We start from the raw sequence: 15356 nt of genomic DNA on the forward strand, positions 1-15356 counted from the left end.
AGATATGTTAAAAAAAAACTTACTAATAAACGTGTTGCACCCTATGCCCTATGGAAGACTTTTGTCCAGTCCCCAAGGTCACCTGCCTAGAGAAGTGGCTATAGCTTAGCAGACATCCGTCTTGAGGGTGGTCATTTTTCCTTGCCCTCTTCATCCTGAGTGGCTATGCTTGCTCTTTCTTCCTACTGCCATTTGAAGATAAATGTCCATTCCTCTGTATCTGACATAGCAGGAGATAAATGTGTAGAGGACTCTGAAGACACAGTCCACAGTCTTTTAGGAAAATTGTAGTGTATATACATGTTTTATATATATATCATACGAATGGGAAGAGCTCTTTTCCCTAGGCTGTTATTTTGTGAAGTAGTTCCTGCTCTTCACTGCTGATTTTAGTCCATGTCTATAAATGTGTAACATTAGTCCCTAGCACCAGCCATCCCTTATCCGAATCTTTTATTGCTTTTCTGCTAGTTCTGTTCCTGAAAAACATATCGTGGTCCTGTTTGGAACTTTTATTTCAAAATTGCTCATGTTTTACAGTCCCTGCTCCATGAAAGCTTAAAGCAGTCAGCAAATTGTGGAGAGAACCAGCCCACTACGTGACCTTATTTCAGGAAAAATTTCTCCTTAATAGTAACTGCACAGGGCTTTTTCTCCCCTAGCAGTGCAAATATTTCTATACTTTCCCTGCTTCAAATCCTGCCTTTTCAGGACTTGATGACACTGAAGCCAGGATCTGCCTTCATTAATGCCTCCCAGACTGTGCAACTTCAGGGCATGGGAGCGAGGAAGAAGCCCACGCCTGACAGGACACAATGTCTGTGAGACACAAGCTGCTCGTCTGTCTCCATATCTCCATTAAATAGCTGTTGCTTCCACACCATCATGTGCTGTGAATCTTCAGTTTCTTCTTAACCCTGATCTGCAAGCCTACAGGTATAACTGCCACCCTCCAACTCCAAGGGAGAAAGAAAAATCTTTCTTTCAAGGAAAAATAATAAATACAATCATGTTGGCCCAAATGTCTTAAACCAGAAATTCCAAGACTTTTTTGCAGTCAGTGCTAAGAGTCTGTGGCTACATTATTGCAACGACCTCAACTGTAAATAGAGAATTCTTTGTTTGTGAAATAAAATAGTTAAATAAACCAATCTTTTTTACTGCTTTAATTTATTACTTTCTTTTCCTCACCTTCTATCACATCCCCATAGTTTAATGGCATCTGCATATCACCCTCTTGACAAGCTGTCCTCTCACCTTAATGTGTAAAAATATTTAATCACTTCCAGTTACTGCCCGTCAAAGAAGAAATGTGAGTGAGAGTACAATATGAGCAAATGGGATCAGAAAAAAACCCCAAACCATTAAATAGCAGAAGTGAAACAATCTAGGAAATCTAATGTAAATGGAAAAGATTGCTTACATAAGAAATTCAGGCAATATTAATTAATTAATTCATTAAATTTTTAAGTCTCATGTCTTAAAATTGTCAGGTTTATGGATGTTTGATTATATAATGTGTCTTCAAGTCCCACAATTTTTTGTAAAAGTTGATTTTTTTTCTTATATTTTGACACTTTTCCTCCATAAGGCAGAGCTAATATAGTTCTCTTTTAATGAAGCTTTCAGTCCCCAAACAGTCCCAAATTGTACAGCATACCTCGAATGAGCCTTCATTTTTCCAGCAAGAAGTTTTTAATCAATGCATCAATTACTGCAATGAATTCACAATTCCTCAGCAGGCTTAGAAAGGATTTTAATCTTGAATTAATGGAGCAGATAAAAAAAAAAAAAAAGATTAAAGTAAGAAAAGTGAAAAGCAACATATTTAAATGTAACAAGTTGTGACACCAAAAGGAAAAAGTTATGAAAAGCTACTTTTAAATATTATCAAACTCAAGCTATTTATTTTATTTCATTTTATTTCCTAAAAGCAAAAGGAAAGAAAAAACCCACTTCTTTCTCTATTGGAAAACAGTACAGAATTGATAGTTTTATTTCTGAGTAACTTGATATAGAAAGCCAAAGTCAATTGCTTTTCTTAGCTCAAATCTAGACTAATGCCTAGTAATGCAGTATATCTTAATTTTAAAAGGTTAAAATGTTTAAATACAAAAAGTAAAATAATGAAGGTGCATATCAATATAACAAGTGAGATCTTTCTAGTTGCCTATACTATTGTATTTATTCTGTCATTGAGAAAGGACTTGTAGAGAGAAAATAATCCCCATATATTTTCTTTTCTTTCTTTTTTCCTTATTATTTCCTGAAATTCAAAATAAACAGTCATTAAAAAAGAGGGATGATTCTTCCTTTCAGATAACAATATCTTCTCACAGTGAAGTGTTTCATTTCAACTCTCCAAGTATCCTCCAAATGCACAAATCCACAGTGTATCTTAAAATAAAGTCCCAAAGACAAAATGTAAAAACTTTTAACCTCCTGAAATACCCTTTGCTGAAAAGAGAATAATAGAAGAAGAATAGGCTAAGAAACCCATGGAAATGTCATGGGAGAAGGGTTTCAAATGCTGTTTTCTTCAATGTACTGAGGCTATAATGTTGTTTTCTGCATCCTGTGAACTTCTGAGAGTACTGCAACAAACATTGCAATTGAAGAAAAAAACCTACAGCTTCTGTTGTATCCTCCCATATCAAAAGGACTTGCTGTAACTGGTGGGAAGAATTTGGCTGTTTCAAACACATTTTAAATGGTTTGCCTTTTCTTTCTCCTGATATTTTAACATTCTTTCTATGGAATTTCAAAAGGAATCATTCTAAGCACTAGTTAATTGTAATACTTTTGTTGCAGAATAATCTCACTTTTAAAGTTACTTTTTTGTTGTTGTTGTTGTGAATAAAAATACTATTAAAATATCTTTCTCTCCAATGAGGTACACCATTCTGAACTTCTTGAAAGATTATTTATTTAAATATCATTTTCATAGGGAGTGAGTGATCACTGTACGAATAACCTCCAAGACCTCAAAATCTTATGAGACAGTAATGGCATATTTCATAAACAATTAAAGGCAACCACAGGATCATAAACCAGGCAGAACAGTGAGTCCCAGATAAAGCAGAGCCTTTATCACATATTGAACAGTAGTGTATCTAAATGGGATTTGAAAAAGGGATGGACAGAATCCACCTGAAAATTAGTATAATTAATGTGCACTTAAATATGAGAAAGAGGATTGCTCCCTCACATAAAAGACTTTGTGTAATTTTTCAAATTGACTGTGCAGAAGGGTTTGATGAGTGCTACATAGCACACAGACATCTGAAAATGGGAAAATAAAAATTTAAGTGGATGCAATAGTTGCTCAGGAAATCCCATGTCAAAAATAATAATCAACTCCCAATGCCACACATGAAAGTAAATACATAGAACCGGTGCTCTAGCAAGAAGGATTTCCATTTGTGACATACTATTTTGACATCTGCAGCAACCCCTCAAATAACCTTTCCACACTTCTCCAAAAGCTTGGAAACACAATATATCTGAAGATGGTTTGACAGATCATGATGATAGTGCCTACACACTCCCAGGGTAAGAACTGCCACTACAGCATTTTGTGATAAAAATGGTTTTGAAACTTTGTGCATAAATATTCATGGCATCAGAAGCTGCTGAGATTGCTTCAGCTTTGTTGATGATGATGAAGCACAGAGAGTAAGATGGCAGCTTCTCACAGAGATCTACAGCTCAGATCTGCCATTCAGGGCTGTCCCTCACCACAAGTTGTAGATTTATCTTTTCCTCATTTGCAACACTGTTGTACTGCTTGAACACGAAGAAAATAGGAAGATACTAGTGAGAAATGATGCAGGTATTTCTGGAGAATTTCAGGTCATGGTGATTGTCCACTCTTTACACAATATATAGCAATTAATATAGCCAGTTGAGACATGTTAGCAAAGATCCTTTGACAAGGTTCTCCATGTCCGCACCACTCTGGGGATACATTAGTCATAAAAATAGAATGACCTATCTATCTTATAGCTGCTGTAATTCAAGGCGACTACTGACTTTGAGCTGAGAATAGTTTCTCTCTTAAAAGTTATTTTCTCATGCAGTGGCTGGCCTGTGAAACCTAGTGTAATTGTTAACACAGGACAGAGATACTTGCTTGTTTTGGAGTATGTCAATAACTAGTGAGAAAACTTTCTGCAATATATATAACTGACAGTGTTTGAGAGGCTGTTCTTTGTTCTCAAATTATTTCTTCCCATCAGTGTTCATTTTTCTTGAACTTGCAGTGTATTGAACTCAGTTATTCATTCAGTACAATCAAGTAAATCTACTTTTCTGCAGCTGACTGAATTAATAATATTTGCAATTTTTTTAATATAATGTTTATCTAAAGGTATCTCTTTCATTAAAAGGAAATTGTGATATTCATAATTAGAATAAGCACAGTCTTTCAACCCCAGTCCTAGCTGCACCATGTGCAACTAGGTAAGAACTGGTAATTTTTTTTATAAGACCTTTTAGATCTGTTAGGGCAGAGAAGATGTATATAACATCTTCAGGACTGAGAATACCAGGGAGGAAAAATGAGCACCTCCTTGAGAGAAAGTAAAAATTTTGAGAAATACGGGAGGCATAATTTGCCTGTTACCGTCTCATGTCTGGACAGTTTACTAGTTGCCAATATTTGTGCTGGCATGCAATGCAATCCAGGGTTCCCATGAAGTAAGGCTCAAGTCTGTGTCTTAAGTCTAACTCAGCATTTCACAAGTTACTTGAATGCAATTGCATTTGGTTCACCGGCCAAATGACAAGACAGAAAGGCAACTGAAATGCTTGCTTATGGGTAATATCACTGGTCCACCTGAATCCTAATCTGCCCTGTGTCTAGCACTCCTGTGCAATGGGCCTGTTGCATAGAAAAGGGGTCCAATGCAGGCTGTGCTGGCTGCAGAGTGCTGCTGTAACATTCCAGTTGCACAGGGGAGGTATCATCACGGAGTGGGAATGCTGGGATGAGGTAGGACAGCACTGAGCACTGGAACAGAGTGGGGAGAAGAGATTGCTGGTCACTAAAGCTCACTGGTCCCCAACAGGATGCTCCTCTGCAAAAGTCGTCTCCATAGAAGTTGTTGGCTGGACGTGTATCACTGGATTTTAGCTGTTTCTGTCACTCAATGTTGAAGATACAATAAAGAAGACTGAAATCCAAGCATTGTCTATTCAAAGGAACACTTTTACCTATATCTAATATCTGTTATAGTTCTTGGCATTATAAATAAAAGAGGAAAGTCTTGCATAGGCACCTGACTTCCACTCACTGTTTGTTCCTATGCAATATGTCATTTGAGCTTTGTTACGGATATCTGGAGCTCAAAAGAACTTCACCTATCATACAATATTATATATATCATATCACATTGCAAAATTCAGTGAAGTATTTCTGGCAGCCAGAAAACTACCTGGTTTTGTCTTTTCATAGAAATAAACAAAAACGCAGTATGTTGAATTCCAGTGGAAGATGTACTGGGGAAAACTACCAAAAGCTACAGTTTCCCAGTTCTGTGCTTTTTTGAATTCAACATGCTGTAATAGCTAGAGTTTAGCTGAAACATATGAACTCCAAGGGTACCAAGTTTTCGCAAGGATTGACAGCAGTAATTGTATTTACCTGATTGAATTACAGGCATTGTTTTAAACTCTGTGAAACAATAATACCAAAAAGAAAGCAAGTTTGAATTCCGCTTTTTGTGCCAGCAGCATTACATAATGAGATAAACATTGGTAATTGTGTTTAGTTCAATAACACTTTTAATTATAGTTGAGATCTCCTTTAAAGTGTATGGATTTTACTGACACAAAGTAAACAGCTGAAAGCCAAATTAAGGCAATCTCATAGATTTCTACTGTCTAATCAAAGTACAGAAACATTGCTTAACCAATTCAGTCATTTAGAGGTAAGGGGAAAAAAAAAAAAAGCTGTTTGCGCATTTGATATACATTTTAATTATTGCAAGATCTCAGGTAATAAAGTTTGTTTTACATCAAAACCAAGTATCTGTAGTCTGGGAATTTAATCTCTCTTTCTTGTTAAGCAGCGCAAACAAGTCATGAACAGTCTACTATTTGAATATACAAAGAGAGATAAGCAAGGAAGTCCCATCGTATCCCCTGTGGCTCTGGTTCAGCAATATACTAATGCACATTCCTAAACTTTATTCATGTCAACAGTCCTACTAAACTGTAAAAATATCTACCTACATACATTTTTTAATGCATTAAGGTTTAATTTCTGATAACCAGATTGCTGAAGAGAGGCTGAATTTTCATCATCTTATTCTGGCTGTGAAAATTCATATGGCTTCTTTGCTATGGTGAAGAGATTCTGCAGCAATCTGCAGGCAGAATTATCATGTCTGGCACCATACACTATTTATGTACCAAATAGGGCTTCAAATTGACAAATTCCTTATAAAAACATTATGAGCCTTTTACACAAAGGGGAAAACTGATATCCAAGGTATACACTAGCGTCATGAATATTCACAAAAACACGTTTTAAAATCAAACCAACAGGCAGTTCTTGTTTTTAGCAGGCGAGAAGACATTTAATCCATGATACCATATCATTTTTCTCACCAGTTACCACCATGTATCAGTAACAAAAAATATCAAGTATTCAGAGAGAATTACACATGATCAGCCTCCTTCGGCTCTTCCTAAACTAGTAAATTAAACAGTGTCCAATTCCTGGCTATTAGAAAGACAATTATCTATAAATTTAAATGGTTAAAACAATCTCTATCCCTGGTTTGATGCAACTGAATTCTCCAAAACAATTTCCATTCACATGCCAAAGAATAATTCAATTTAGCAATTTAGCTAATGCTGTACATATTTGCATGCCTCCTTTGGCCCAGTCCCCCAGCACTAAGCCACCAGTCTCATGCCTATATTATCCCTTCGTCACTTTCCAGACTGTGGCTTGCATTACATGATGCCATAGTAAGAAAAAGTGCACTACTGGGGGTTGCAGAGGCCTCTTGATTTGACGATAGGGTGAGGTATAGCACATTTGCAGCAAGAAGCAACCAAGAGCTCCTCCTCATAACCTGAAAGAGATTTGGCAGGGAGCAAGAGAGATTTGAGGGATCATAAATTCAGTGTAACGAAAAAGACAGAAAATTTAGAGCTTATAAAGTGGGAAAACTTACAAAAAGACAAAGCCTTATAAAAAGGCTTCTGCTCCGATGCCGTTCTTAACAGCCACACAAGTCAGTTTTCACCATTTCCCAATCTTCCAGACTGTAGCTGAGACATTAACTTAGCATGTTTAGTCAGTGTCTGCTCCCTAAGCCTTTTATATTGTCAGTGTAATGGTCTGTTATGCACACCTTCAGGGTAGTTGCTTTCAGTTATTGGTCTTTTTGAAAGAATTTTGTCAGTGAATTGCTCTTTGTCTATCACGTCTTTTTCCTTTCCAGGATGCCTTCAGTGGATGTAGCCTGAATCAGTCTGCTTGAATCAATATTTGTCCTAGCTCTGTCTAAATTTCATCACTGTACTCTTTTCAGTGGAGCTTCAATGTGGTTGAATGGAAAACCTTGCTATTGGTAATGATGGCCATGATGCTGCTGGTGCTAAAAATGTAATCTTTTTTCCTCTTACTGCTTTGCACATAATTGCACAAAGACTGCTGTTCTATTTCATAGATACGGTCCAGGATAGACAGGAATGATCACAGGATCAAACTGCATTGCAGAGTCTGTTGCACTATAAACATGCAGACTACAGAAGAATTAATTCCAAATTTTCATTATTGCTTGTTATAATGCCAAATAAAGACAGTCATTTTTAAGAATAATCTTAGGACTGTTCAAAGGGGGAGTTATAAAGGGAGGCTGGTTCCACACTGGATTCACAGGGGAGCTCTTAATCAGCAGTGTCACATTGAAAAATGTAAAAACAACTTGAGAGATGGAAAATGAAGGAGCAGTGAGAAAAGAATAAACCTCATGTAAACTGAAACTATGTTAGAAGAAACTGGGATTCCCAGCGAAACAGTGCATATGATTTATTGGGCGAACCATTGAGGGGCTAATCCAAACACAAAACTCATTTTGAAAGTGTTCAGGGTACCTGTACAAGCAGAAATATATGTTAGTAGAGGAAAAAGAAGTAGCTGAAAGATAAACTACAGTGACCAGATGACTCTGGCTATTCAGGGACCCAAGTACTCTCAACTTCAGAAGTAAGATCGAGATTAATTTTGCTGTCAGTAACTACAGCAATAATCCCCTGACCAGCTTCTCAAATTGCCTTTATACTTTTCTGGGTTCCTCCAATCAGTCTGCTGTCAGAAGGGTAGGGTCAAGGGTGGAGCCAATATTCATCAGTCTGAAGCATTTTTAAAATTGTAGTTCTGAAGACACCATCAAAAAAAAGTATTAATGATTAGCAGCGATCGGGGGGTAGTAATCCTAAAGTGATTAATAATCCCACATGTGATTATTATATTCAGTAAAACTAAATTTCAAAACAAAACATGGGCCAAATATGTCAAGATAAAGAATTCTAATTCTGCACCTTTTAATAAGAAAAAAAAATCTGTTTAGTTGTTTCTGTTTTTTTTTTTTTTAATTGGAGGGGTTGCTTTGGAATTGTATTTTGAATTAGAAAAAAAACCACAGTGAAAACTAATATAAATTGAAAAAACTAAATAAGTATTTTAAAAACTCCATGTTTGCTTCAGCTGTTTTCAGGAAACATCAGTAGTCTGGAGTAATTTGACATGTGGAAGGCTTACAGTCGCCTTCAGTTCAGATTGTACATCTTCATCTGCAACAGAGGAAAATTTGATCTCTGGACTTCCACTTTATATCATTCTAAGTGAAAATATTCACTGAAGATATGCCTACAGCAGGATTTCTTAAAACAAATTAAAAATATCATAATAATCTGCCTTCCTTAAAAAGTGAAGACAGGTGATTTCATTACTCTTGTAATACAAACTGTTATATTCCATTACTTTCTTTTCAAGGACTATACTTTTCTTTGGCAGTTTCCTGTGCCCTGTTCAAGCAAGTGCAATGAAAACTCTAGAAAAAGGCTTTTGTAATGCCAAAACAATAATGTTAATGTTGAAGCTAGAAATTACAAGAATGAAGTACCATGCATGCCAATGTGAAGGAAAGGAAAGCCCAGACAGGCTGCTTTCCATGTTTGCTAAATCTTTTTGGTGCATGATTCCACTGTTGATATAAAAGGGTGTTCAGATCTTCAAGCTTAAATCCAAGGACTACTAAAAAACTGGTGAAATGTCTCAGAAGGAAAACCCACCTGCTTTTTAAAGGAGGCAAAAAATAGCATGGGTATTTCAGAAAAACTTCCATTATCCATGTCAAACCTCAGTGGCAGAACAATTAGAATTACGGAGTATAAATAAAGAGCCTTTTAGGGAGCTTCTGTATTCAGCATGCATTTTAGATCTTTGCCATCCTCCTTGACAGAAGGAAAAAAATATAATTTTAAATTCTAGCAATAAGCAGGAAACCTTGAAATACCGTGAAAGCTATTCAGCGGCAGGAGGGAGAATCCTAGAAGAATCCTGCTGTGTTGAGATAATTAGGACATTAATCAATTCCCTGGATAGGGCGAAGCTAACATTCATAAATCCCTAATGTTGATTCTCACTTCTTTTTGCTTTAAAGCTAATAAAGCCATATCATGGCCATGCTCGCTCCTCTTTCCCCCACTGCCACTGAAAGCACCAATGTATCTACAGTACAAAGACTGATGACTATCAAAGGTTAAGCAATTGCAAGCCCTTGGAAAGATACATTGAAGATTGGAGCCTGAAGAACGGCTGAGTGCACAGCTCAGCTCCGGCAGACTATGCCAGTGCTCATGATTTATTGTTGTTTTCCTGCTCTGTTAGTGCTCCATGTCTAACCCAGCAGCTTCGTCTGGAACTAGCTCGATTCAAATCCTTCTGCTGTCCCCAGCTGCCCCATACTGTTTCAGGTCTTGGCAAAGGAGAAACAATCTAGTTCCAGACAGCAGTGAAGCAGATGTCCTCCTCTCACTGTGCTCACTCTCTAATGGGAACACGCTGTGCTCAACCCACAGGTGGCTCCTTTCAAGAAGACTAATTGAGGACCATCTCCCTCCACCTTTTCCTATTAGTCCCAACAGATCAGTTATCTTATAGGCTATACTGCTTCCCATACCTTTATTCTTTGTGCAGTCTGTGCTGATTTCACCTTGTGCCTCCTCTTAATTGTTGCAAGAGGTCCTAAAATTCAAGGGGTTTTTTTTTTGTGTTATGAACATATCCTCATCCACAAATCGATGGCTAAAGACATCTCTGGTACAGTTTCCTGGTGTCTGCTCAGAGTTGTAGGTTGATACGCCAGGTGAGTGCAGTTAGCGGAAAGGAAGATGGGGAAATCTGAACTGAGGAATAAATCTCTAGACAGAAGAAAGCACAGATGGTCACCTCAGCCTGGAAACTTCCTGGAAAGGAGCTTTTCTCACCAAAGATGTCAATGTACTTATTGACAGATTCATAGGTGATTAGAGAAAAAGATCTTGTGTCACTGAGCTCACTGCGAAGTGTGAAAGAAGAGTTCTGACACTAATACAGTCCTGTAGAACAGTGCCCTGTGAGGCATGGAGAGTGGTCTATTGACAGCATACTGAAACGAAGACACTTCTGTAGGGAAGGTGTGCCTTGAAAACTGGGAAGAAGAAAGTGAAATGAAAGAGGAAGTCAGTGTCTGAATAAGAGACAAAAGTCTCAAGCCACAGTGTGGCATAGAGAATGACATGATGAAGGGAGGCGGCTGTGGAAGGCTGTGAAGGGAGTAAGCAGAGGCAAAGTGGTAGCAACACTGACTATCTATGCGGAAAAGAGCTCTTGACATTCTTGTGAGGGAAAGAGAAGTAGAAGGGAAGACTCAGAATTCCTGAATTTAAGAGAACAACTTTTAAAATTGATTTTATTTTTCCTATAGTTCGGGAATTCTAGTCTGACATCTTTAATTTAAGTACCACTACTTTATCTTAGTAAAGGAAGCATGGATGCACACTTCACTCATACCAGACTCCCATCTGGTTACCACAGCTACTGAGTAAGAGTGTGACAAACTGGGCACGTAATTGCTGCAGATTTCATTCTTCACTATTCCAATGTGGCGAGTAAAACTCATCCTTGCAGAGACTGTAAGGAAAAGCAGGCTTCAATTATATTGTGTGGGTTGGGTTACACTTGCATTCAAGGTTGGGTACACTCGCATTCAAGTCTTTTGTATAATCTCTCTTATGTTCCACTGAGATGACTAAGTGCCTTACAAGGAGAAAAGGCACAGCATTCATGGGTTGTAAGCCCTGATACAGGAGGTAAGCAGCATCTCCCATTTGCTGATCTGCACTCCAAAAATTATCCTGTATATCCCCCCCCCCCAAAAAAAAAGAGGTTGCCTATTTCCCCTAAAAGAGAGAGGTCTGAACTTTACAGATTGTTTCAAGACTGCCCAGAATGTCCCTTACTTGTCTATGAAGACATTAGACTAACAGCCCTAGGGTGTAAAAGGGTAGTACCAGTCACAGACTAGGTGCTAGATGGGGAAGCAACAGCATCCTCTGCCTTTTACCTGCCATGCCTTGATGACAAAGAAGAGCATTAGGTTGCAGAAGAGGGCTTGGAGGTGATCCTACCTCACCTGAAGGTTTTTCACCCACTGCTGGTCACTGTCCCACAGATGCAGTGCAGTCTCCAGTAGTCACTGCTCATTTTACAGTCCCACAGTGTCAGCCAGCTGCGGGAGAAGCAGTAGCAGCAGCTACTTTTGCTCACAGCCATCCTGGGTCTGGTTCAGGAGCACAAGGTTACATATGTTCTCACTTAGGCAGTGGAGTTTTCTTCTTGTAGCTCCATATACTCTAAATTAAGCATACAGAGGTGTAAGGAAGCAGCATTACAACATCTAAGTGACACAACCAACAGCAAGTGTGTTGGTATAGAATTGCAAGGCACAACATCTGCTTCAGGCAGAGGGAAGGTGGTCTCAAGATAGTGTCCGTGTTGGCTTATATTCCTATTAAGAGAGCAGTTCCTATATTATCTAGTAAAGTTTTGTAGTTTTTTGATTCCCTTTATTTGTCTAGGTTAAAATGCTTGTCCCACTGACTGTAATGTCATGGTTGTCAACATGGGGCTGTTCAGCCTGGAGAAGAGGAGGCTCCGGGGAGACCTCATAGTGGTCTTCCAGCACCTCAAGGGGGCCTACAAGAAAGACGGGGAAAGGCTGTTCAGTAGGGCCTGTTGTGATAGGTTTTAAAATAGAGGGAGGTAGGCTTAGATTAGATATTAGGAAATTTTTTTTTACAATGAGAGTTGTAGAGCACTGGAACAAGTTGCCCAGAGAGGTGGTGGATGCCCCATCACTGGAAATGTTCAAGGCCAGGCTGGATGAGGCTCTGAGCAACCTGATCTAGTCTGGGATGTCCCTGCTCCTTGCAGGGGGGTTGGACTAGATGACCTGTGAAGGTCCCTTCCAACTCTAACCATTCTATGATTCTATGATTCTGTGATACTATGATGCCCTTCCCAACCCTTAGCTTCATTCTCTGGAAGGGCCATGGGTCAGAGAAAAACTTGCCCCTACCCGTTGTGCTCTGGTATGCCAGTGTTGACTTGACTATAGAATCATAGAATCATAGAATAGTTAGGGTTGGAAGGGACCTTCAAAGGTCATCTAGTCCAACTCCCCTGCAAGAAGCAGGGACATCTTCAACTTGGTCAGGTTACACAGAGCCTCATCCAACCTGGCCTTGAATGTCTCCAAGGATGTGGCACCACGTCTCTGGGCAACCTGTTCCAGTGTTCCACCACCCTCATTGTAAAAAATGTCTTCCTTATATCTAGTCTAAATCTAGCATATCACAAGTGAGCCAGGTCTTCAGCCTCATTTGGAGTCCAGGGTATGGCAGGAACTAGGGTATGGCAGGAATTAGGGTATGGCAGGACTTTGTCTCCTTAACATCTCAGGGAGTGCTGTGCATTCATGTAGAAATGTGAAGTCATTTGATGTGTCCTGAGACATCTAAGTGGTGCTAGTGAGAAAGGCAGGCAAAAAAGGGAGGTTGCACTCTTTCAAGAGAAATCTAAAGGCCAGAGTGTTTCACAAACCTTTTGACGCTACAATCCACTCTCAACACAGTAGGTCAAGCATCTACAGTTTGCTCAGCTGTTTCAACCTGAGTTCATAATAGACCAGTTCTTCCAGGGCAAGGGAGTGAAAGCCTAGTATTATATACTGTCTGTCCTGAAGGAAATGAGACAGTGCCAGAAGCTAAAGGTAGCTAGCAATTCCCTGGATACAATATTTGCAGTCAGTATTTAATATTTTTCTCATTCTCCACTCCTGGGAAAAAAATATCTAGTGCACACTTAGGGAACTGAACTGCTGCTGATTGTTGCTGTCTAACAGTCGGCAATGCCCTTTGAGTTCTTTTACAGCCCACAGTTTGAGAAACATTGATCTATAGGACCTAACTAGAGGCTGCTGTGCAGCAGTAAATGACAAGGGAAGAAGGAACATTTAAGTGCACTTCATTTAACTCAGTTGAAGGCTCAACTGCAATGAGTAATCACATAATACCTAGGTTGAATAGGAGCACTTACTGCAAACTCTAGTCAAAATCAGATTTCCAAAGACTTTATTTCTAATGATGGATGAAAGTTTTGAATAATACAGATAGAAATGGTGACTATTAAACAGTCTTGGAGTTTTCAATTTTCTTTGCATAAGACATAGAAACTAAATTGGTACCTTCTCAGCTCTTATTTTAGTGACTAATGCTACTCTATTTCCCACCTGTCAGATCACAGTCAAAAGGAATGCAAACAATGAAATAAAACCAAAAAGCATTCTACATGTCTTTCCCTCCCCAGAACACTGAAAACCTAATCACATTACCATTAGAGTGATGCAGAAGCACCATGATAACCTGAAGAAGAGATTGTGATTCCTTCCACATTTATGATGGAGATCTACTTCCCCAAACCTGCTGCAAATTTTTCTCATTGCTAATAGGTCCTTCAATTTTCAAAGCTCTGCCAACCTCGAAATATCTAGTTTATCTTATTTCCATAACTACATCCCTTCTCTTGAGAAAATAGTCTTAGTTATATAAGCTCTATCAGCCACTGTCGTAGTTCAGGTTGCCCAGAACAGGTTGCCCAGAAAGGTGGTGGAGGCCCCATCTCTGGAAGCGTTCAAGGCCAGGCTGGATGAGGCTCTGAGCAACCTGACCTAGTCAGGGATGTCCCTGCTCCTTGCAGGGGGGTTGGACTAGATGACCTTTGAAGGTCCCTTCCAACCCTAACCATTCTATGGTTCTATGATTCAGCCCCGATCGGGACCAGACTATGCAGTCTCTCTCTCGCTCCCCCCACCCTCCAAGAGAATAGGAGGAGATGATATAAGAAAAACGGCTCAAGGTTTGAGATAAGGTCGGGAAGAAATCCTTAAAGTTACTGTTACGGGCAAAACAGACTCGACTTGGGGAAAAACACTCGTTTATTTCTAAAACTAGCAGGAGAATGAGACAGGGAACAAGATAACCTCCCCCAACCCCTCCCTCTTCCCGAGCTTAACATTATCTCTACTACCTCCCCTCCCGAGCGGCACGGAGCGGGGGGAAAGAGAATGGGCGTCGCGGTCAGTTCATCACGCGTTGTTTTACGCCGCTGTATCATCGTTGGGGGAAGAACTCCTCGCATTCCACCTCTGCTCCAACATAGGGTCCCTCCCATGGGCCACAGTCCTCCGTGAAACTGCTCCGGCATGGGTCATCTCTTCCACGGGGTGCAGTCCCTCCAGAACAGCTGTCCCAGCGGGCCCTCCATGGGCCACAGCCTCCTTCAGGCATCCACCTGCTCCGGCATGGGGTTCTCCACGGGCTGCAGGTGGACCTCTGCCCCTCCGTGGACCTCCATGGGCTGCAGGGGGACAACCCGCTCCACCATGGTCTTCACCACGAGTTGCAGAGGAATCTTGGCCAGGAGCCGCGTTACTCCTCCCCCTCCTTCTTCACTGACCTTGGCGTCTGCAGCCGTTCCTCACAACAGGCTGGCAGACGCCTCTCAGGATCCTTTTTACATCTTGTTCACTTCTCATCTCCTCTCCACTTCTTGCAGCCAGGCTGGGCTGATTTGGGCCCAGTCGGCTGCCTGGTCGGAGGCCAGAGGGTGAGGCCTGCAAGGCCCACGAGGCTCGCGCCTCCCCCTCTCTGCCCCCAGTTCAGCTGCTTCACATCTCTCTCTTTTTTTTTTCCTTTTTTCCCCTTCTTAAATATGTTATCACAGAGGCATTATC

The sequence above is a fragment of the Chlamydotis macqueenii genome, chromosome 2 (assembly GCF_036417535.1).
Source record: "Chlamydotis macqueenii isolate bChlMac1 chromosome 2, bChlMac1.mat, whole genome shotgun sequence".
Classification (NCBI taxonomy): Eukaryota; Metazoa; Chordata; class Aves; order Otidiformes; family Otididae; genus Chlamydotis; species Chlamydotis macqueenii.